Source organism: Calypte anna, chromosome 1, assembly GCF_003957555.1.
Source record: "Calypte anna isolate BGI_N300 chromosome 1, bCalAnn1_v1.p, whole genome shotgun sequence".
NCBI lineage: Eukaryota > Metazoa > Chordata > Aves > Apodiformes > Trochilidae > Calypte > Calypte anna.
The window spans coordinates 7489981-7515186 of NC_044244.1; the positions used below are offsets into that span (position 1 = coordinate 7489981).

Consider the following 25206-nt stretch of genomic DNA (forward strand, 5'->3'; position numbering starts at 1 on the left):
CCTTCCTCCCCGTGAAGAAACCTTTATACAACTGTGGGAAGTCCTGGTGACTGAGAAAACTGACGAGTGAAAAGAGCTTCATATCTGGAAGCCAAAGGGCAAAAAAGAATTAAGAGAAGGGTCACCAAGTCTAACACATCTGTGTCTTGTTGATCTGAAATCCAATGAGGAACAAGACCCTCCTATCAATCACTAGATGAACTTATTATGCAGTAAGTGCTACACTGTAAAAACTATTTTTGAGTCCTGCATGTAGAAAGCCAAACACAAGTGCAACACCATCAGTGGCTGAACTCCCTGTGGAGCCTATGGACCCCCAATAGTGACTGTTCAGAGGATGCATATGCTACCCTTTCTCCCCAGGTACCCAAAGTTGTCCAGAAATGCTCCATTCCTTGCACAGAAGTGGCTGGTAAAACACCAGGAGCAGGGCACAGGAGGAACAAAACCACAATCACTAAGTGGGAGGATTCACTTCATCCAGCAAGGATATTAAAAAGTTATACACCCAGGCTAAGCTGCTCTAAGCCAACCAAGCCTTTTTCTTTGGAGGAAAAAAAAAGAGAGAATGGCACCTCTGAGAAATGCCTTGTTAGAGCAGATCCAGAGGTAGATTATGAAGATGGTCAGAGAGCAAAGCACCTCTCCTGTGAAGACAGGCTAAGAGTGTGGGATTGCTCAGCCCAGAGAAGAGAAGGCTCCAGGAAGACCTCATTGCAACCTTTCAATAATTAAAAGGAGCTTTATGAAAGATGGAGAAAAACTTTTTATGAGGACGGAACAAGGGGCAACAGTTTTAAACTGAAAGAAGGCAGGTTTAGATTGGCCATAAGGAAGAAATTCTTTCCTGTGAGGGTATTGAAATCCTGGGGCAGGCTGCCCAGAGAAGCTGTGGATGCCCCATCTCTGGAAGAGTTCAAATTAAGGCTGGGCAGGGCTTTTGAGTGAAAGTCCTTACTCACTTTAGTCATGTTGGAACAGAAGTTTTAAAGGTCCCTTCCAGTTCAAACCCTTCTGTGATTCTATGACTGACCATATCTACATCAGGATTGGATATACAAGTTTTGAGGGTGCTTATACTGATCAACAAAAGCTGTCCTATGTTGAAATACCACAACCAAGGTGGCAGAGCCCTCCTGGACACCCACAAAGTGAAGGAAGCCCTCAAGCAGAATTACTGCTCCCCCTAACCCTGTACCACCACTAGGCTCAGCTCTCACAGCTGCAAACATCACATTTCTGTGTGCCCTAGTTAAGCAAGAAGCAGAGATTCCTGTTTGAAGGCAATACAGCTTGCACCACTGGAAATACCAATGGAAATACTTCTGTTATTTCCAGGCCACAGAACACAAGTAGCACTTACTAGTTTACTACTCTAGTTTCCAATTTGAGAAATGCCTTTAATGGAAGCATTTTCTTGAACACATACCAAATGTCACTGAATATAAATGTGCCTAAACTGCATCTCCAAGAGAGCTCTGTTTTTATATTAACTTTGAGCACGTTCTAAGCTAAAAAGGGAGGGGCAAAAAGGGGGGGATAAAAAAAAAAAAAAAAAAAGAAAAAAAAAGAAAAAATAAAGAAGAAAAAATTCTCTTTTGTGGCATTTTTCTTTCTGCAAATGCAGATGAAATAGGTATTGGTACAAGCTGAAAAGAAGACAGATTTACATTTCCCAGTTTCAAACCAAAGTACTATCAGCAAAAATATTAGATTATTGATGCAGAGAGAAAGGATGCTGCAAAGCTGCTTAACATTTCAAAAAGATGTGGGGCTTTTCACTCAGTGTTGTAGCTGGGGAAAATAAAAATATTCTTTGAGTAGGATTTAGTAACTCAATAACAAAAGTCAAATAGATTAAATGCTGCATCTGTTGTTATAATTAAATTAACAAAGTACTGATAGAATCATGCATGTTTTCCCCTTGTGCACCATACCCTGGGCAAAGATGTGCTGTAGCTTTACAGATTTCCTGTGTTATAAATTCATGAGCCAAATTCACCCTTCCTGCAATGCTATTAAAAATCAAGGAAAATTACTCCAGGGATAAGTCTGGCCCAGAGATGTTTTTCAACAAAGATGTTTCAGAATATATTCTATGAAAATAGGTCTGTGAGGAAACACTTAAAACATTTTCACTGATGTTCCCACTGCACTTTTTAAAAAATGCATTGGAACAGAGAGTTCCCAGTAATAAATAGGTGGAAAATCTTAAGACAATGTTTTAGAATATTCTGTTTCCAAGTGATCAACCTCATACTCTTACAGTCTGGATTAGGAGGAAGGGGAGGGGGCATGGGAGGCAGCAGTATTGCCAGGTTTAGGTTTTTTTGTTTTCAGATTTTTGGGAGGGAATGGGGAGGGATTGTGGGTGTCCTAGGGGGGGGGAACAGGGATTTGCTGTGTTTTGTTTTTTTTAAATACTTAAGTGTCTGCAGTCTTAAATAAAGGCCACTTCATACACAGCTCAATTTGGATACCAAGAATTGAAGAACTCAGAAATTAGAAGTATACTTGGAGAATCAGAACTGTGCACTCAAGATGTAAAAATTTTTACATCAAGGTTGCCCAATCAGATGAAATACTGCTAAAAATAGCATCAGATTGGAGTCTCAGCTGGCATGAGCTGAAGCTAGTCTACTAAAATCAATTAGTTTTCCTCATCTTATCTGACTCACTCAGGGAAAGTGTCCAATTATTAATATTACAGTTCTCCACAGTCACATATACAGAAGTGCTGGCAAGGGCACTGGCCTCAGTTAACCTTCATATGCAGTGACATGATGCTGGAGATCTGCATGAGTGTACCTGTAATACTTCTCCCACAAAAGAAGACATCAACTGAAATGATGAAAACAGCCATAAAACACCCACAAGTTGCTGGAAGCAATTTACGTAGAGTAATTTGCACAGCTAGCAACCATTATAATCACATTTTTGCAGAATCATAGAAAATTGGGCTGGAAATAACTTCAAGAGGCCATTCACCCCTTCCCTACCCCAGGGCGAGCTGTACCACCTACACACCCTACACACCCATGGCATCTCCTCCTTCCTCAGTAGTTTTTGGGCCAAAATCCTTCATTCCCGATTTCAGTCCAAAACAAGATGTGATTTAAACCCAGTTGGTCATCTCATTTTAAGCTCCAAGTGTTGGCCTTTAATGCTAATAAATATGCAGCACATCAAGCTGGCTGGTTAGTTCCTATGTGAATAGAGAGCTAATACAGGGACAGCAGAAGAGATAAACAGGTAGGAATAATGATTTTTTTAGAGCAGGAGTCAACCACAGCAGAAATAAAAAGTATGTTCAACAGCTCTTCATGAGAATGAAGATATTTTTAACACATCTGGAGGAGACCACAGAGGTCATGAGAAACTCTGCAATGCTCTGAGGCCATCCTACCCCTGACAGGCACCAAGAGGCAGCGGTTGCACATCCCCTTCCTCTGCCCTCCAGAAGAGGCCATTCTGTTCCCACAGAGTGCTGTTCTCTCCAGGGTTGCTCCAACCAAGCCTGTTTTCTACCCTACAGCTTTTACAAGCTCGTGACAAAGTCCCTTGGCAATGTACTACTTTGCCTTGCTCTCCTTTCCCACCAGAAAGTCACAGGCTCAGAAGAGAGTCCCACGGAGCAGGCAGCTCCTCTGCCTCCCAAACCTCCCCAGGGCACAAACCCACAGGGAGGAGAAGGGAGGCTGGAAGGGAAAGCCATTACAAGCCCCATTTTCAAAAATAGTACTTGGATGGCTCTCACCAGCACAGAGTGAATATGGGCCAACAGTGCTACTGATGGTGCTTCTGTGCTAAGGAAAAGAGAGAAGTGTCTGGACATCAGATCCTAAATTATTAAAGCAAGGCATCAGTTCTTGTAACAAGGCACTTCAGCTGCTTGGAAGAAAATAACACACTACTATGAACAATTTTTAGCTTCCACATCTTGCAGACATGGCATGATTAGGATCTGTGTGGAATTTTTTCCATTCCTTCTGCCACGGTCCTGAAAACAATCTTGTTTTTGTAGAGATGCAACCCAGTGTCCTCTTTAGGATTCTAAACCAGAACACATATTTCTTCTATTTTTTTCCCCCGTTACGTTTCATTGAATGCAATTATTCAGACAAATCATATTCCTCAATCTCCTGGGACTCAGTTTATTCCAATAATTGAGTGGGCTTTTTTTCTTCTCCGATGTTCTGTTTTTCAGGGCAAGGTTATTTTTTGTATGTATGATCCTTTTTCACTTATGCAAAACCCATGGCAAAAATGTAATAAAAAATGCAACAACTCTGTTGCTTATTTTTGTGGTGTGACATTTTCATTTCATGTCATAATGAGTCTAATCAATCTAGCCTGCATTACACATTCCTAACCAGTAGCAATTAGAAATAGATATCTAATTTCTTTCTTTCAGAATTGTATGAAAATTAATATCACTTGTCACAAAGAGTTCAGACTACAAAGAGTAACACACAAAATACAGAAGTACTTTAATTTGACATCATTCTTCATGCAGTTCTCAAATCAAATGCAACAATGTGAAATTCTATTATTAATCCTCCTGCTTGGATCATCACTCTGAAGAAGGCATTAATGAGATGGAGACCTTAGAAGCCATAAAATTTAAAATTAAAACTACAACTGAATGATTTGGTCTTTGGGATTAAAAATCCTCAGTAAATCACCAAGAAAAGGAGTGAACAAGAAGCATCTGTAGTGGCTCATTTACTTTCTGTACAAGTGACAGGCTGGGTGTCTCTCTCATGTGACAAACATGGGAGTCTTGACATGACCCAGATTAGAGATGAAACATCATGGTCAGGGAGCCACACTGGCAGCTTTCCATCCCACAGCTTGAATTCCCACAGCTGCCTGCTCACAGGACTTGCCTGCTCTCCTCTGACACACTTGCCCTTCTTTTCCAAGAGGTAACAAGCACAGTTGTCCCAGTTAAGCAGGAGGTGTCCTGCACCAGTTCATGCCCTCTCAAAGACCCAACTGGTCTCATGTTGGCAGCTGCAACAGAAACAACTGCGCCATTACAGCAAGGAGAGGCCACTTGCTGCAACAGGCAGCTCCTGCCCAGCTGATGAAAGTGGGGAATTATGATTTTTCTTCACACTGGTTACAGAAGCCTTGCCTTTAATTTCACTCTGAACCTTGTCCCTGCCTATCAGGTTTCTTCACTCAGTGCATCAGCCACTTGTTCCTTAAAAAGTTCAGAGAGGGGGCAAAAAAGGATGTAGAAACTGGGGTAATGTTGAGCTCTTCTGTACCAACAGTTTGTGAATCTGTATCTCTAGAAGTGGCTGTATCACAGAGAGACACTGTCAGCTTAGCACCTCGGTGCTAAGGGACTGGAACTAGAGCATAGTTGGACACAGAGGACCAAAAATTCAGTAACTCAGTCTCAGGTCTCAACCATCTTCTCAGATGTTACATCCACTTCATAAAAACATCCACTTGTTCTGCATTTGTAAAAAAAAGCAGAGTCTTGCAGATGTGCAAAGCTCAGACAACAATAACACAGATCACTGATCCGATGAACTCTCAGGGGATATTCATGTGAAAGGCAGCACGAATTTCATTTCCTTGCAAGGTTACAAGATAGATGGACAGTAATGCCTATTGCAAAACTGTCTCATGAAAAGTAAGTGACACAATGAGGGATCCAGGGATCCACAAACCTCTGTAAGCTGAATCCACTCTGGCATATGCAGGAGTGGGGGAGCAAGAATTGCACAACTGTCTGCTGGGACATTACCTGAATCTTGGACAAAACACCCCTGAGCTGGGGATTTCCAGGGCAGACTTAGGAGAGTTTAACAGCTTACCAGCTGCTACTGAAACCTGTGTTCAACAGGAGACTAGAAAAATACCAGGTGATTTCTTACTAGGTCCTGACTTGGCAGTGAACAAAGTAACAAAATAGGCAGTATCCAGAGTCTCCTTTATTCTTGTGATCCCTTGAGGCACAATTCTGTCCAAGAAGGACAGCAATTATGAAGCTTTAGTAGCAAACCATTAACCTCACAGATGCCATAAAAACCTCAATGTTTTGTTTAGTACATTCATTTTTTCCAAACCCTTCTAAGTCCTTTACACAATCTGCATTTCAGCAAGTGCAGGTCACCATTTTTATTTTCATTTAGCAAACTAAATATAATCCTGATGGTTAAGAGTGAAATAAAGAAATGATCCAGATTTTGAATACTGATGGTTCCCCCTATATTTATATGTATCTTTCAAATGCTGAGTAAATCAAAACCCAGACAGACATACACACTGTGGGCCAGATCTTTCAGCAGGTATAAATCAGCCTGGTCTGAACAGCTCTACATAACTACATAATTACACTGCCAAATACTTGATGAAAAGAATTGAGTGGATGTCAGCATATGCTTCATGTAAAAGAGATGAAAGGACCTTTGTCAGAGGAGAATTAAACCAAGACTCACTCTAGCAGCTGTATCATAGAAGTTTAAACGAAAACCACACTACAAACACATGTGCAGGCCTGAAAACAGGGGGAAAAAGCATGAGAAATGTCATCTGAGGTCTGCTCAAGGAAGAAGATTCAGCAGCAAGGGATACTGTTGTCCACTACATCCATAAAACTAACTTTACAGGAACCTTTAGGCTGAGGGGGTGCCTGCTAAAACTGAAGAACACTGAAGCACAGCACCCAGCACTGACCCATTCCAGGGATGCCTGGAAGCTGGCACATGGTGTTTGAGGATGCAGTTCAGTACCTTGGCATCCACAGCCTGGTTGTACAGGAGCCTTTTTCAGTGCTGGCTTTTGTCATGGAGAAAGCCAAAGAAGTAAGCAGTCACTACAAAAGAGAAACCTTGTGCATTCAGGAGAGCAGCAAATGACTCAGAGACTGCAGAGATGCAGGCAAGAGGAGTCCATGCTCATCAGAGGTTGGTGTTATGGATAATAACTCCCACAGCCTGCTTTACACAGACACCAGGTTTGCAGCCTGAACATCTGTCCAGTTTCTTGCCAGGTACTGAAGAGCAGCATACATCTAATCACTCAATCAGTAACCCCCTTCCCTGCTGCAATCTTCTGTTACAGTTTCATCCCGTTGAAGAGACTTAAAGTATATAAAATAACAAGATCTGATGTTTTAACTTTAAAAAAAAAATGCAAAAAATTGAAGTTCACCACTGAAAATATATTCCAAAGCAGTGGTTCAGCTTAAGTATATGATTTTACACACACACACACACACAGGTTTTCACATATTAAGCTACTGCTACCTAGAACAAAAGATGTGCTCAGCTCTCCTTTGAAAAGCCCATCACACAAGTAAGTATTTAATAAATAGACAACTGTAGTCTGATCCAATATGGCAATTTCTAGCACAGAATCTTGGTGGCACTGAGGCTGAAGCCACACATTTTAAAGAAAAGCTATCAGAATGTGAATGTTTAATGTTTTCAGGGAAGGAAGAGAATTTTGAGTTCTCAGAAGCACACACTGTTCTCTTAAAAACTTTGTTTTAAATTGGGGTTAACTAACTTGAAAGACTGTTCACAAAATCTCCAACCTCTCAAGCAAAGCCAGAAAATCACAATCAGTAAAGCAGTGGGCAAATAGGACTTGCAATCTGGCCTGCAAGTGAGAAGAGCCCACTAAAAAGGGCAGAACTGCATTTTCATCTGGAATTTAAAAATTACTGTTTCTAAATGTAACATCTCAGATTCTTTTCCTCTATTTAATATATAATAATAATACATATAGACCCACCTTCTTCATAGGCTTTGTCAAAATATCTGCAAGGTAGCCAAAATTCCCATACAAACCTGAATAAAGGAGCTGAGTGTGTGGGAAAGACTCAAGTAGTAAGATGTTCCAATTTTAAAGTGTCATTAAGAATTATAATTATGAGCTAATTACATCAGGGTAAAAAAAAAAAAAAGGGAAAGAGGATCCATTTGATATGGCAGCTAGATGGCAAAGGAAAGAAGCATTTATTCCACCACACTGAAATATTTTATATTCACAGTCATTGACACAGCACTGAATAAAGTAAAGTGTTCCTGCTTGTATCATTCTCTGCTATGGCACCCTCTGCCACCCAAATTCCCACTCCCTCTCACATCTTTACAAACTGTCAGTTCAGTGGCTTTCTAGGAATTTCAGCCAAGCTCAAGAATTCCCATTTTCTCCTGTTGCAGAGGATGAGCTCAGTCTGTAAATGCACAGCAGACTGGTAAGGGAGGAGACATGAGCAAAATTTGGACATGTGTGAAAGTCAGTCCCAGCTTTCTTCATCCAAATTAAAAACTTGACACTCACCTCTGTCTCTCTGTAATGAAGTGCTCATATATTCAGTTCATCATCCATTCAGGTTAAGTGCATGTATAAGCAAGCACTGTCAAGACACTTCATTAATCTGCATTTATTTTAAAGATGATTAGAACTGTAGCCATGCATGCACAAGATGATTTTTTTCAAGATTTAAAAGCAATTAGATCTTGCAAAAAGTGGCTTTGGTATCACAGTTATTTAAATAAATTAAAATATTCAAATCAAAAATATGTTTAAAACATCACGAGACTTCTCAACAGACACTGGTATTTTTTCCACTTTTAGGAGCTTTTTTGGATTGCTTTGCACTGCATAGTTAGAAGCAGGCTCTTGTGCAGGCAGGCAACTTGCAGGGTGGTTCCCCTTGACAAACCTACACACTTAACCCTTCAAAAAGGGAATTTATAGCACTTTGGTGTTAGAGTTGGTAGCACTAAGGAAATACATATACAAAAGATGTGCTTCATATCAAATCATAAGTCTTTCCAGTGACTTGCACAAACAGCAGAAATAAAGCCAACAAGTGAAGAGCAGAGCAGCATCCCTGCTTGGATCAAGGGCTGGAGCAAACCTGGTTCAGCAACTCCCTGACTGCTTGGGAGGAAGTACCCAGAATAGAGAAAGGACATAAAATAAGAAAAGAGAGAATACACCACAGCTCCTGGGCAACTCGTGGTCAGTTCCTCATTTGTGCCCTGAAGTGCATAAATCTTGAGTTTCCTGCTGGAGATGTTTCTCACCACCTGACTGGTAGCCCAGGGCTAAAGTTGGGATCAGAAGCCTACATTCATCTAATGAACACTTCCCAATTTATCTTTATGGCACTCTGTAGAGCTGAGATCAAACTCCCTTATTTCTCAAGATGGGGAACATTTAAAAAAAAAAGTTAAAAGCAAACAAACAAACAAACAAATAAATAATGAATGCCAGACATCAAGTTACTTGTCCAAAGCAAAATGAGAAATAAGGATGAACTGGAAACTGCAAGTCTCAGTTGAGCCCTGCAAGATGAACTTTTCTGCATTTAACCATCTACTACACTTCTAGATGTGCAGTAACTTCAAATATGCCTACTCAAACACTAAGAGAAGACTCTCAAATTTTCCATCACTGGAAAAAGGCAACCCTAACTCTGGCAAAGAATATGAGACTTCCTTATAATCCCAAATGTCTCTTTTGCTCCCATCTATTTATTTTCCTTCCAAGTCCATTTGTGGACTTGAAAGGAAAATAAATAGTCCATTTTGTGGCCAGAGGCATTCCTTGCCCACAAATGTGGCCAAGAGAACTCAAGGGGATTACATTCTGCATGTGGTTAAAGCCTTAAGCCTGGTGTTTTAAAACAAACACAAAAACATATGTATATGTACATAAATATATATATTCAGACATATATACAGCCTTTGCTAATAATCAAAATAAACCGTGATGAACTACCTGTATTTGATTTTTTTACAGTGATTCTTGTCAAAAGCAAAGCCCAAACGTGCAAACTGTTAAGAAAATATGTGAAAGAACAAAGTCTGACTGGCAGTTAAAGTTGTAGGCTGAATAAGACACAAGCTTGTTTAACATTAATGCCAGAAGATCCCCTCTCACTCTAAAAAACTGACGTGCCATTTGCTTTATTAGCTCTAAATCAACAATTCATCTAAATTCAATAAAAACTAGAAAATTAGAAATCAATACAGTCAATTTAGAACTGAAGTCATGGAAAGACAGTGTTTCTTTTTTAACAGACTTCCAGTTTGGAGCTGCTGAACTGCAGTGCCAGCCCACAAGGCAAGCACTACAAGTCTGTCTATATAACCATTAGGAGTTCATTTACTAAGAGTTGATTAAGTCAAGGCTTCCTTTTCCACTAATTGAATACCACAAACTGACTCCAACTACTATGAGTTTAGATCTGAGTGTAAAAACAAGACTGTGTTATGCACCATCTAAAATTATAATTTCACAGATCCAGGAAACAAAATTTTTTTAAACTGGGAAAAGAAAAAGGCAAGATACTGCTGCATCCTAGTCAAAATGTCACTGCAACCTGGATTAATTTAGAATTCATGAATCTTTAGTTAGGAAAGTAAAAATGAAAGCTTGACCCTTAACAAGTAAGGTCAGATGTTCCTTTAATTTCCTCTCACATTTTTCTGAAGCGCGTGGTCCAAGGTCACCAGAAGGTCTATTACAAGTCACAAATATGCCACCACCAGAGATCCAAGAGTTCCCCTTCCAAGCTAGAAACAATTACAAACAAAACTGAAAACACCACTCTAGCACCAAGCCAGGCACAGGGAGCCAGAGCTCTTCTTCAGCAATCCCAATTAACAGCATGACAATCAATCATAGGATGGGTTGGGTTGGAAGGGACCTCTGAGATCATCAAGTCCAACCCTTGCTCCACTACCACTGCAGTTCCCAGCCCATGGCACTGAGTGCCAGATCCAGTCTCTTTTTAAATATCTCCATGGATGGAGAATCCACTACTTCCCTGGGCAGCCCATTCCAATGCCTGATCACCCTCTCAGTAAAGAAATTCTTTCTAATATCCAACCTAAACCTCCCCTGGCACAACTTGAGACCATGCCCTCTTGTCTTGGTGATAACTGCCTGGAATATAAATATAAAGGAACAGCTCTGCAGCCAGAACCTGGGGTGAGCAACAGCTCCTAGGCAACTGGTGCAGTGAAATCCACCCCAACATCAGAGGTGTTCATGCTCCTCCTCACTGCAGGAGCCTTGCTAACAGCTGTGGTTACTTCTCTAGGACAATGCCAGTAATTTCAGAGTCCTGACCTACTGAAAAGTGCTATCTCACTCCAACTTTAAGCTTCCCCATACTCACAAAATGAGGACATTCCTCTTACTCCAGCACCTTAAACTGTAGCTAAGCCCTTTTTACTGATGCACATGGAGCCTTTCTTCCATTCCAGTATTTTTAGTGAAGACAGCACTAGAAGAGGCTGAAAATGCTTCCTTTCTTAACCTCACTAAAACCTTTTTCCACTAAGTACTCTGATACAGGGCTACCCCACAGCATCATTACTGGAAACAGGAGTTTTATAATGGAAATAGTGATGTAACCACAAACAGCACCCAGCAGCACGAAAACCCCGTCGTGCTTCTGGAAGGAAAATGCATTTAAAGCCTAACAGGCTTTATCATCATCTTAAAAGGCACATACTGCTGCATGCTCTCCAAAAGGTTCATTAAATGGGGCTGGGCAGAGTGGCAATGAAGTGCAGGATGCCCTGGCTTTGTACCCTACCCAGGCTCAGCTGTGACCATCTCCACAGTGCTGAGGGAGGGGAAGGAGATAAAATCTGCACTGAATTATAATCAGGTTTTGTGATCACAAAGCAAGTAAAGGGACAAAATCAACATGAAAAGAAGTCAGTGCTTGGAGGGTTACTCTCACTGCCTACCCCATCACACACTTAGTTATTCTTTACCTAGAGTTAACACCTACTCATTTCTCCAAACCAGGGGCTCTCATCATCCTCATTCCTTTGTTGGTACCAAATGAGCCTTCTGGGAAAGGTTTATCAGCTCCAATGAACACTGCCCACTGTACTTCGCAAAAATTAAGACAGTAAATCACCACTTCCCTCTACACACATGACACAAGTCCATGCCAGGTGTGACAAAGATACAAGGATGCTTTATTATTAAATCAGTAAAACAATACTTAAGAGACATGAACAAAACCTGGCTTTGATGAGCATCTGAAGGTTAATAACCCTAGGTAAATAACCCCAACGAGGACTGCTGTTACATAGATCTCCAGGAATTTAACATGGACTAAATTTTGTTATTAAAACTATAATTAATACCTAAAGTGCCCCGGATTCTTTAAGATTTATATAATAGAGAGCCAGGAGACCTCATCTGATCAGGAATATGCTGTAATACTCTCGATTCAGAGACCATCAATTAGTTTTGTGTTCACAGTGTACAAGATATGACAAAATGAAGTAATAAAAAGAGGCAAAAGCAAAGAGCTGGTATGACAAAAGACCCACCCAGAAGCATGAGAAAAAGGAAGAAAAAAATGTTTTTTAAGACAAACTATCTGTGTGCACAATTCTGAAACTGTAACCCCCAACTTCCCTATCACATTACTGCGTACACTGCAGTTGACACAAAGCAATGAAGAATAACAGGGCAAGGTTGTCTCTTTTGGAAAGAAAACTCCATCATCATCATGGGAAGCTAATAAAAAGAAAAGCAACAGGCAAGCCTAAAAAAGCAGGGAATGAAAAGTAATAATATTGATTCAAGTAGTTCATTTTTTATTCATGGATATTCTTTCCAATGGATATCATAGAAGCATTTTACTCTTAATAGATCATCACTATGCAAATGTTTCCTGAAATAAAGAACAATTTATTCTTAAGTACAGGAAGAAAACCTTTACCAAGACCATAAGTAGATTCGTTCCCCCATTCAAAAACTGGACCATGGGATGCAGAAATACACACAAGTCTTTTACAAAAAATGTTATCACATAAAACAGCCATAAGCAGAATTCAAGGACCAAAATTAATTGTGGACCAGGCAAAACAAAGGAAAACTTATCATTAGTGAAAGCCTTTTGATGTTTAAACAATTTAATAGAAGGTGGGTACTACTGATGCTGAAATATTCTGCTGTTTTAACTTGCAAAGCAAATAAAAATATGTTTTCATTTGATAACCCTGGTTAATTTTTCAGTGAACCTTGACTTCTCAGAGAAGGCATGTGTATTATTAACTACCCTTCAAAAGACTTGAATGTCGAGTCCACTACTTTAACTGTAAAACCCTAATTCAGCTAACAAATTAAATCCCATTGTTTAAACCACAAGTTTTAATCCATAATTAGTATGTAAGCCTTTTTGCATAAATTGATCTCCTCCTTCCTCAGCCTCCATCATAAAGAATGTCATTTGTCAATATTTTACTTTATAAACTCATTAACTGTCTCTTCTTCCCTCACCCATCAGTTATGCTTTGTATTTATCCAGAAATGTCCTCAGATACCACCTGGACACAGGTACAATAACATCCAGTTGGAATTAAAAATGCTATTTAACCTACTGTGATTTTGTTGATATCAAATATTAATAATAAATGGGGTGGGGAACTTGTAACAGCTTTGGAAGGATGCAGTGTACTTCATACCTATTTTCTTTACTTACTGAGCAAGTATGCAAAGAAGGATGAGTTTTCCTCCAGTGAGCCAAAAAAACACATGAGGGGGTCACAGTGGGTACTGGAAAGAAGCACAGAAGGCTCAGCACTGAAGGACTAGCCAAAATAATCATAAATAATGGGTCCATACCAGCTGAATCTATAACTATCCCATGCTAAATACCTTCTTGCATGGCCAGGTGCAAATTCTGCATATCGAAAGCTTGCAGTTTGTGGTTTTCAATGTTTTACATCAAAAGCAAAGTACACACAGGCTCCAAAGCCTGTAACTCCATTTTTCACTCAGATAAAAAGGATTCAACAAGACACATCAGACGAGGAAACACTGGAGCTGATTTGTATTCTACAAAAAGAACACGTGCTAACAGTGAAAAGTATTTAAGCAGAAGTCTTGATTGTTAAATATTTGTGGCATCTTCTACGTTTCAGCTCTTCTCTGCAGAAGGGTTGCTGTAACATGAGCCTTCTGTTTGGTGAAGAGGCAGATAAATTATACCACTAATTAGTCACATACAACACACATATTCTAATTCTTTATTACACCAGGAAAATTACTCAGTTCTTCTGATGTTTTAAGTGAACATGTTTTCAGATTTTATTCCTGTCAAGGTTGCATTAAAAGAAGGAAGTGAAGTCCAGAAGACCATCAAAGCAAAACTGATTTTCTTAGATAAAATCACTTGAAGCAAGCTAGGCACTAATATATTTTCTTTACAGGTCAAATTTATAAAACTAATTATTATCTAAAGTTAGTGGTTTGATTATTTTTTGACCTGATTCCAGGTTTTAGAACCAGAAGTTATCCTTTTCTATCCCATACTCCTGGCTCTTCATCCCCCTTCTCAGTTTTGGAATAGCTACTTACTGAACTGAAATAACTAGTTGTTGAATGAAATAGATGAAGTAAAAGCAAAAAATAAGTAAATATATATCTGAATTTGACACAAAAACTACTGTCAAATTTTGCTTGTTTATAAAATAAAAACTTGTTTCCAACCTCTTCATTGGTAAATTTTAACAGGTCACAAATGTTCAAGGCAGGGGGAAAAAGCCTTGAGGACCTTAGGTCAGGTTAAGTTAGACTGAATAATTCATTATGGCTAAACTACACATTTATTTTATATTTACTAGTAGATAAGTGGGGGTTTTCCCCTTTACTTTCATGTATTTCTAATCAGTTTAAATTAATGTTTCAAGATACACAATCCTAAAGATGTACTCCCATACACACATTAAACAAAATACTCAAAAGAAGATGCCAAAGTGGACAAAACTGAAATCATAGGACATTCCATCCTGAAACAGGTCTTTGCCAATTTTGACTTAACAGCTAGCACTTAAGGCTTAAATCCCCAAAAGAGAATCCGAATTACACTCCTCTGACCCCACCTTGGACAAGACTCCTGCATCTGAACACCAGTAGGATGCTTTTAGACAAAGGCACAAACATTGTCGATGCTTCCATACCTCACAGAATTCCCAGTGAATTATCAGAGGAGTGGAGGCCACAGCAGTGCTGCTTTTACTACACACCAGAATCTTTATGTCCAGCAGAAAGTCTTCAGGCTCTGCTCAACTTCATTTTTCTTCCCTGAAGAAGCAGAAAATGATTCTCCAAGAGCCACACTGTCCCAAGAGCTGATGTCTGCCTTTTCTTCCTGTCACAGCCCACCTCCCTGCATTTGAGCAGTGGCTGCTGCAGATACAGGATGGCCTCTCTTTCTTCCCTACTTTATTTCCTCACCTTTACTGGCAGCAAAAGAAACCACCTGGCTGCTAGATCAGATAGCAGAAGCTGTCCTAATAGCCCTGCAGAAGTAGCTGCCACCTGCTTTCCCCCTCTCCTTTCCACCTCCCTATGCCAGCCCTGCTCTGGGCAGCTGGCACAGGAGGCAGAAATTGCATAGGACCTGAGAGCGGGAGGCAAGGAGGTTCTGGCTGGGAGATTTCAGTCCTGCACAGAGGTGGAACCACCTTGTAACCTCAGCCTCTGTTGGCTAAAATGTAGAAAGCAAACACGGTATTAAGTGCTTTTGTGTACACATCAGAATAAAAGGATGCAGAGATGGTCAAAAAGATACAGCTGAATGACTGGAGGGAGCTTTTGGGCAATTGCTGAAATGCCAGGAGGCTTGAGAAGGCAGCAGCCAGCCAAGACAAGACAGGCATGTTAGAATGCAAGCAAGGGTAACAGCACAGTGACAGAGAAACCTGAACTGGTTTAACTGGGTCCTTCTCCTTATAAAATAGTTATAAAAAGAAACGTGAGATTAGAGCACCAGCTGAAACTGGTGTGCTAATAAAACACAGGAAACCATTGATCTCAATAAGAGGCACTTACTGAATGTGTACAGAGAACTGATTCTGCAGGGCCAAAATATCTTATTGTTTCTCGTTATTTTTTTTAAACATGAACAGTTCCTTGTAAAAGTCACACACAGGAACTGGAGAGAACCCATACCCAAATTATTCTGCAGTAATCATGGCTGTGCTGAAATTCTGAAGGCAAGATACAGAAGCTTTTGCTGCATAAGTTCAAGACTGACCATTTTAAAAACCTGCCAAAATAATTTAGATTATATCATGCCAACTCAAAAAACAAGGGTAACATCAAGAGTTCAGAGAAAAAACATACACATTTTTTTCTTTCACATGAATAACTGTGCAACTGTGGTCCCTTTAAACTTAAGCATCACTAGCAGATTAGCCAAGAGCAGAGAAAGCCAAAAAAGAAAACAAGAATACAAAAGAGATGGAATTTACTTTGCAAGATCTACAATAGATTCTGGCGCATCTTTGCCTCAGGAAAAAAATTTTTAAATGTAAAAAAAAAAATAAAATACACCTACAGGAGGATTTTGTAAATACGGGTTGATGCTTGCACACTGCTCACTGTTACATGCAGTTGCAAAAATTCACTCCATCCCATGAGATCTTATGCATGCACCCTAATTTATAAATTTATGCAAGCTTATGCCAGAACCAGTCAGATGTTTTCCTTTATTTCCACAGCTGCTGAAAAGTATTATCACATCCATACTCCATCATGTCCAAATTTTCCTTTTGAAATGATCCACACTTCCTATTGAAAGCTCGAATGAATGTTTAACTCACTTCACAAAGAGTTTGGTTATACATCTCCCTTTATGAAAAACTTAAATTGTTTGGATAAGAAAGTGTCTTTTTACCCCCAAACCTACTCCAGCAGCAGTTAAGTAAATAATATGAAACAAAAACAGGGAAAGGAATCAAAGTGTTTAGTAACTAACACAGGAGAGGGGTTTGGTTTATTTTCATGAAGTTCAAACAGAAAAAAAATTTATGACTTAAGAAAAATGAGTGCAAAAGGATTTGGAGCAGGAAGGTTTCTATTAACAAGATCAGACCTGGTTCAGCAGTAATCTGAGCTCCACTTTTTGCAGTGCCACAGTCAGCAGCAAAGCAAAAACTTCACAAAACACAGGAGGGAGCCGATGACAGATGAGAAGGCAGGAGGCAACACAGGGGCTATCTCTGAAATAATTACCAGCACTACATTACAGCCTGCTACAAAAGAGCCTTTCCCACATTTTTAAAGCTGCATACATAAACAGCATTTAAAAGGAATTTTAACTTGAGTGGTGAACCAAAAAATGAAAAAAATGGGCTAGAAGAAGATGATGGATTTTCCTGTGTTCCAAGGAACAGCCCTGACTCTCAGCAGTCTCCCACTTAGTGGTCACGGGGCTCTCCATCTGCAGAGTGGGGATTCCAGGATGATGTTTCCTTTTCCCCCACACCCTTTGCTGGCTGTTACACGAGGCTGCTATCAGCTGTGACAAACTTGCCTCTGGGACAGAGAGATGTAAGGCAGCTCAGAACAGCCAACATGCAGTAAGCCTCAAATGCTTTAGGGGTTTGGGAGAGATACCCTGCCTCAGAGAGTCACCCTCCATATGCACTTCTTATAAGTCATTCTGATTCACAGTACAATTTATTTATTTTTTTTTAAATCATGAAAACAGCTACTAAAAATGCAATTTTGCAACAATGGCACCAATGAAAAGCTGTCCTGGGAGACTCTCTGACAGTGTCTGCAGTTCAGAAATAAAAGCTGCCTGGAGTTCATCCCTGTCTGCCAGCAACCTGAGCATAATCCCCTTGGTTCCTGTGACAGGTGATGTGGGTGCCCCTTTGGAGAGAGGGCCCCACAATCCCCCAGCAGGAGCCCACAGGAGGATGCTCTGGGGAGGATCACACCAAACCTGCAACCAAGAGGAACAGGGGGCCAGGGCTGCACAGTGTGGGTGCTCCCCTCATACAGTACAAGATGGCACCTGGGGACTGCTGTGACTCCAGCTCCAACTGCTGGGCTCTGGAAGGGGACAGTAACACAGGGACAGCCTGATGGGGACCTAACAAGTCACCACATCATCTCAGGCAGCACAGAGTCTCCCTTCTGACAGTTTAAACGTTGCACCTCCAGGTCTGTGTGTAATCAGCTCTGCATCACCTTTGACTGAGCCTGAAGATTGGAGATTAAAAACAAACAGGAAGAAAAAGTAAACCAAGGCAGTTTGATTTGTTGTTTCACTCCTCATCACCCATCACTGTAACTGCACCCAAAGGACAGGTCCCTGCAGGCAGCACCAATACCAGTTCATTCCCTTCTGGAGACCTGGGAAGACAGTTACTGTTTTCCAGGAAAAAAAAATTATAAAGGAAAAGAAAAAATAAAGAGAACTACCAAAAACCTCACACAGGTTTGGTGCAGGGAGGTTCATTCCTGAGCCTCCATTTGTGTGGGCAGCCCAGCTGCCCAATACCTGCTCAGACAGTTTAAATCCTGACTTAGGGTACTGAGCAGCACGAACCAGGCTAATGGTGTAGAAAGAAGCAAAGCACAGACATTGCTGAAGAGGAATTTTCTTCCCCAAGGAATTCTGCAGGTAGCATCCCACATATCAAGAGAACCCTGAGCAGACCTCACAGGCAAAGCCAACAGGAGTCCTGCTGTGGGATGCATAATTTCTGTACATACAGGGATGATTTTAAATACAACTTGGCCTGACAAATGCAACTCTTAAGGCCACCAGTGCAACTCTTGGGAAGCATGTAACCTGAATAACCAGGATTTCTTTGCATATAGAGACTCATTAGCCAACATTTCTTCACCTTCACTGTGGGATGGCAATGTGAATGGATGCACAAGGATCTTTGGTAACAGGTAATAAGGACTTTGGACAGTCTCTTTGATTTCTGTTTCTCACATGGGCAAGAGGCCAGACAGAGCATTTAGTTAATTAAAATTTTATTGACAGCAGTAAATGGTACATTTCCAATATAATTCTTCTTTTCCCCTGTAGAATGTGGTCCTTAACCTTCATTAAAAAAAAAAAAAAACAAACCAAAACAAACAAAAAAACAAGTGAAGAAAAACAACAACAAACCACAACCACAAAAAATCCCTATGTAACATCCAGCAAGGGCCAGATAAAAATGCTACAGCAAAAATAAACTCAAATTTATTATTCAAGAGAACCATCCCCATAGGAAGACTAACAGGCAGATGAAATGGGAAAGAACCTTGCCTAGGTTAAGGGGAAATGTTTTATTAAGAAAGTAAGTTCCAAAAAAAAAAAAAAAAGGCAGGAGTAGGAAAAAAAATAAAGAGATCCTTAAACTCTACAAGCTGGCCAAATGTATCAACCGTTGTTATATTTGTTTTTCATGTGTTACTCACTAGGCAAACTCACGCACTGGGAAGAGCATCAGACAAAAAAGTGGTTATTGGCCAGCAGAGGTAATGCAGCCAGAACCCAAACTCAGGTCTGCAGCAAGAGAAGATAGCAAAGTTTGTAAAGACTGATCCTACACGATGTTACAAGCCACTGATAAAAAATAATTGCTTTACAGTAGGATCCTTGACTGCAAAATAAAAACAAACAAGGAAAAAAATAACCACCAAAGCCAGCTAACATATATTCACTGTGGGCTCAGTAAATTTCATAGTACTGTGTCTGTTTCCACTCCATGGAAAGTCTGTTTTATCTTTATGTGATACAGCCCAGCAGTAAGTTGAATTCAATGGTTAGTCTTTCAACTTAATGGCAAACATGTAGCAATTTGAAATAAAAATTTTCCTACCCATACTAATTTTGAAGACTTCGCAGTTCACATGCCCATCCAGTTACAAAAAGCTTCTAGAAGGAAGTGATAAATGAACATTATGCCTTTAGAGCTGTAACCAAATAAGGGGACTGAAATATATAGGGGTTCTTCCCCATCTTCAGCTTCACAAAATTTTCATGTGGTTCACTGGTGAGAAAGTTAGCAAGAATGAAAGCTTATCTACAGTTCCCCATCTCAGCTACCCACCAAATGACTGTTAGAGCTGAAGGAAATTGGTGTGGTTTGCTTGCACAAAAAGCTTTCTAAAAACGTAGCAACCATGTTGTAAAGCATGTAGAGACAAAGAAGACAGAATCTAGGACACTATTCTGATGCCCATATCTTGGTTATATCAGCTTGGCTCTAGAGCAAAGCCATACTGCAAGAGCTGGACTGCAAGAGCCATAGGGAAAAGGTAAGCTGCAAAAATATAACCAGAGACTGCTCCATACTCAAGAAACAAATATAGGACAGAGTCAGGTATTTAACTTAAATTACCTTCTTGGACTTCTTATATGTTAGTTTAAATGTGCACTTTTACCCCTTCTCATAAGATCTGGCTGGTTTCAGCCAAATTCGTAAAACGTTTAAAGCCTCCAATATACAAAACTCACCTAATTTTCCTGTAAACTGGTGGTTGAGAAATTAAATACTCCAGCCAGGAGTTCTGACAGGGCTCGTTCCAGTGCTGCCAGAATCAGTTGCCTTTGGAAGCAGGTTAAAACAAACAAACAAACATGGAAGGATAAAACTGGAGGATTCCCCTCATTGCCTACATGTGACCTGGCAGACATCAGGGATTTAGTTCTGCAGTACTGAAAGAGCTCAAGCTTGTGATGCTGGTGTGAAAGGTTCCTGGTGAGCACATCATAGGCAGGTCATCTAGAAAGTTCTCAGCTTCAGTTTGTAGCAGAAATACAAATGATACAAACAGATATACCACAAACATTAAAAGGTCAAGTATATTGTACCTGTCTGTAAAGGTGAAAATTTAAAAAATAAAAAAAGGCCCCCAGAGCCCGAACTCTTTCAGGTCTAACTTCAAAGACCTCCTCTTCTAGCAGGTAAAACTTTTAAAAAAACATCTTTGTAATGAACATGATTAAGATTTCAAATTCTTGCAAGGTTATTTCACAAACTTACCATCATCCACCAGTTACCTAATTGACACCTATAAACTAGAGCATCTTTCACTTAAGAAAACCAAAAACTTTTGATAAATTGTCTTATATGGGATAAAAAAACAAGGTCTAATTCTGATGCAAAGAGAATAAATCCAGCTTAATCCCAGGCCAGTCACTCAGTTGAGGACAAATCCTATCATTGAAAGTCTCTCCAGCTATTTACTTTTTTTAATTTGTTCATAAGTTTAGATCAGAATCAGGCACAGACCCAGATGCAGTTCAGCATCATCAATTGGCTCTGGAAGATAAATACACACAGCTTTGCTCTGGGCTTTATGCCCTGCCTATGAAAATCAAACACATGAAGCCCAGGACAGGGTTGGGAGAAAGGTTGGAGCCACTTGAGTGACAAACAGCTGGAAGCTGCTTGCTTGTATTGAGTGCACACATGAGCAAAACTTAGCCTGATTTCAGCTGAGGGCCTTTAACTTCTGAAGTTAGGTTTTCAGCTTCAAAACAGCTAACCCTGGAGAAAAAGATTTATATTCTTCAGAAACACTACTTAGGTGAAGAAGAGAGGAATTAATTGCATTGTAAATTCAGCCCTTCCACAAAAGAGATATAGAAGATATGCCTGTCAGGAGGAAAAGCAAACAAACAAAATTTTAAAATATTCACAGTAGAGATTAAATTGTTGGAGCTGAGAGGAAGACAACAAAGAAATCTGATAATTTAAGATGACCACCCTAGATTTGCACAGTATGTCAATACTCCTGCTCCAGTGTCAAACCTACCCTGTAAACTTCAAGCTCAATATTAAATTATAAAAGCTTAAGGAGTTTATAATTGAAAGATTAAAGATGTTAAAAAAAACTTTAAAAATGCTCTTCTCCCCTGCCATTAAAGACTTCAAAGTAATAACACTTAAATCTAGTCTAGGCTTCAAATGTCCCAAACTTCAATGATTCAAGCTTTTAAACTTCCATTCATCCACTCTTCATTCAACAATTGGTTTACAGAAAGATTTTGAAGTTGCTTTAAAGAGCACCATGGCTCACTGGAGGAGCTTTTGATTCTCTAGCATGCACTATCATTTATTTATGTTAGGTTTTCTTTAGTCAAGTGCTGGCTAGTTCACAAGCACATGAATCACAAGCAAACAGAACAGTTAAGGCAAAAGAATCCAATTCAAACAACATCCAGTACAGAAGGCATTTAGAAGTCTAGAAAACTACAAGAAGTCAGCTTTGCTTTTTAACTTTGCATGTATAGAAACAAAGTTATAATTAAGAAAGTCTGAAATTGCCTAAACTTGTACAGAAACACCACTAAGAACTCCCTCTCAGTTTCCATCAGTGACACAAAGGCACTGCCTGAAAACCCTATGTACTGCAATGAATTAATTCCCAAATGCATCTGCAGAAAAGGGGGTGGGGGGAGGATCCCAAACCCTGTTACAGGACCACACTGGTCTCCCAAAATACTGAAGTGCTGTAGCAACTGTGGGAGTTCTACCACCCCCTCCAGCATGCAAGCTGGAGAAGCAAATGTATTGTGCTTTAAGATACATCATTTCCATTAAAAATAATAAAGTAAAGGTCATGACTCTTTTTTTTTGTGTGTGTAAGTTCTCTGGATCACAAAAAACAGCCCAACTGACCAGCACAGGGGAAAACCTTCAGTTTAATGAAACTGCAGACAGTGACATCCTGTGAAACAATTCCAATCACTTGTCTTTGAGTCAGTGACATTTCCACATTTAGTACAAGTTCTTCAGGTGACTCACACTAAGTTCTCTGGGAGATAAAGGAAATCTCCAACATGATGATTTTGTTGCAGCTAATAAAGATGAAACATTATTCACCTGGTGCTCCTTATTTGATCTTCAATGATTTGAAAATTAATTTTTAATTCCAGTTTGTCTTTAGGAATTCTCTCAGAATCAACAAGTGTAATGGGGTAATAGAAGACACACAAAATTGGCATGTAAGGTAATGATCATGGTCTAAGCAGATCCTGTTCTCAGTAAGCATCAGCTTTCTAGGCTGTCTACTTGCCTAAAGGCCTTTACAGGATTATTTCTACACTGGGGTAGTGAGTTTATGTTTGAAATACAAAGTTTATATTATCTTTTCATTATGTGTCTTTTTGCAATGTTTCATCCTGTTTGTTTTTCCCTTATTTGAAAGTCCCAAGTTCAAGTTCTATCTTTGCAATAATAAGTTATAGCTGTAGGCAAGTTAATTCAGCTTTTGTTTCCCAATCTGTAAAAGAAGGAGAATAACAAATATTTATCTACTTTAAATAGATATTGGAACGATTTGTTTGCTCTGACAGTTTGTTTTTCAAATACACAACTGTAAAATTCTAAGCAGAAATTACCTCATTTAACCACATTAGCAGGAATTATTTTGATTTTTGTAAACAGCTGAAGTTTTCACATTCTCTCTCTTCTATTACTTCTGCAGAACATTTCTAAGTTCCCCTTTAGCAAACCAAGACACTCTATGCTGAGTTTGTGGCATCTTAACCATAGCAGGCAGTGTTCTTTGTTTTACAAAAAAAGAAGCAGTACGTTTATTACAAGGAGATTCAATCTTGGGAATCTGAATGGCCACATTTTAGAGTTCCAAGTATTTTCCAGTCCTCTTCCAGGGTGAAAATATCCAGTAGGGATGGTATCAGAACTCCTTGTTTCATTGCTTTTACAGTAATGGGTTATCTTTGATATTCAATGTTTTGTTGGCTAGCATTTGTAATCTGGTGCTGTGTGAATCTAATCTTTACCTGGCTTCATATTCTAGATATCTGCACTTAGCAAGTAAAGTAACTTCATTTTTGGCTGGTCTGGCAGACAATTATTAAGCTTCCCATTAGAAGGGAAAAATGCCCTAAACCAAAGTATATCCTGGAGAAAAAACAAATATCAAGTCCTCTATATCAAGCCTGGACAGGAAATCAGCTGAGGCTTCTTCATCATTAAAGATTTAAAAAGAAATAAAGGAACTCACCACAGCTCAAAATTCAACACATAATTCTACTAGTCATGATATTACTTGTGATAAAGAAATTAAGATCCTATACCAAAATGAGAGGAAGGGCTCAAAACAATCCTTTAGAGCAGTCACTTGAGGAAACACCATTTTATCCATGTGCCCAATTTGATGGGACTTCTCAGTAACTGAATTTCAGTCAGTGTTAGAAGGAATTGGCTCTTTGATAGCACACACTCCTCTGCCCTAAAGTTCATACTAAACTCCTGCCTGTGAGTGCACAGAACAAGCATTACAAATAGAGCCCTTCCCCTCTATGCTACCAGATGATGGCAGTCAAAAGAATTAAGCACTAAAACAAAGCTTTCCATCCACACAGAAGCAGCACAGGAAAGTAAAACAGATCACAGCACTGTGCTTCAGCAGCTAAAGAGCCTTTTTTCTTTCATAATTCTAAGGGAGAAAAAACAAAGGCTCAAAAAACACATTTTACTAAAACTTGACATGCAGATGCTTCAGCAATTAAGAATTTTGTACAGCAGACACCAAGAATTCAAACAGCACAGCATTTTAAAACCAAAGAAAACACCCAAACCGCCGCAACTTACTCCCCATCCTTTCCTCCATCCTCTTAAGACACCCAAATCTGGCCATAAATATCTGCCAGACTGTTTTCAGGGGCCAGCAGGAATGTGCAAGGTATTATGCAAGTTAAACATATGTACTATGACTTACATTGTATGGCATAGCTCATCCAAGGACAAGTTACCTGGAAAAGCTTTAGGATGGAAGAAAAAAATCATATATAATGCAAAGACTATCATAACCCAGCCAAACTCCTCACTATCCTCTACAAAAACAATCCCCTCTAATCCTAGGGGCTTCAGATGAAAAAAAAACAAAAAAAAAAAAAAAAAACAAAAAAAAACAAACAAAACAAAAAAACAAAAAAACAAAAAAAAACCAAAACAAAAAAAAAAAACAACAACAACACAAAAAAACCTGGCTTTCTTCCTTTACCAACAGCCAAGCCCAAACTGCATCTCAGGTTGAGCCCAGGCATCCATTCTTCCTTGAAGGGCACTGAGGAACTCAGTTACCACAGCAAGTCTGAAGGGCAGTAACACAGAGGGATACTCAGCAAGCCATCTTTTTCCCTCCAGTGACAATTAAGAGGAAACTGAGGTAGCAGAGATGTATTTTAGTTCAAACAGCAGGGCACTGCATATATTGCAAGGGCTGCTCAGCAATTCATTCTGCCAGGAAAAAGAAATTTTCCTTTGGCTCAAACTAAAGTCCTTGCTCTCAAGAGGAACTAAACACGATGTTTCTCCTCTATGGTTACATAAGCACACACAAAGCCACACAAAACAACTCACTCTGACCCTCATCCTTAAGTGCTCTGTTCAGCTAAAGATACACTCCACC

At 39.6% G+C, this 25206-nt stretch overlaps 1 protein-coding gene across 1 annotated transcript in view; it reads right to left on the reverse strand.

Moving 5' to 3' along the window:
- Positions 1–25206, reverse strand: part of FAM107B (family with sequence similarity 107 member B) — a 56529-nt gene that overhangs the window by 26043 nt on the left and 5280 nt on the right. The window lies entirely within an intron of this gene.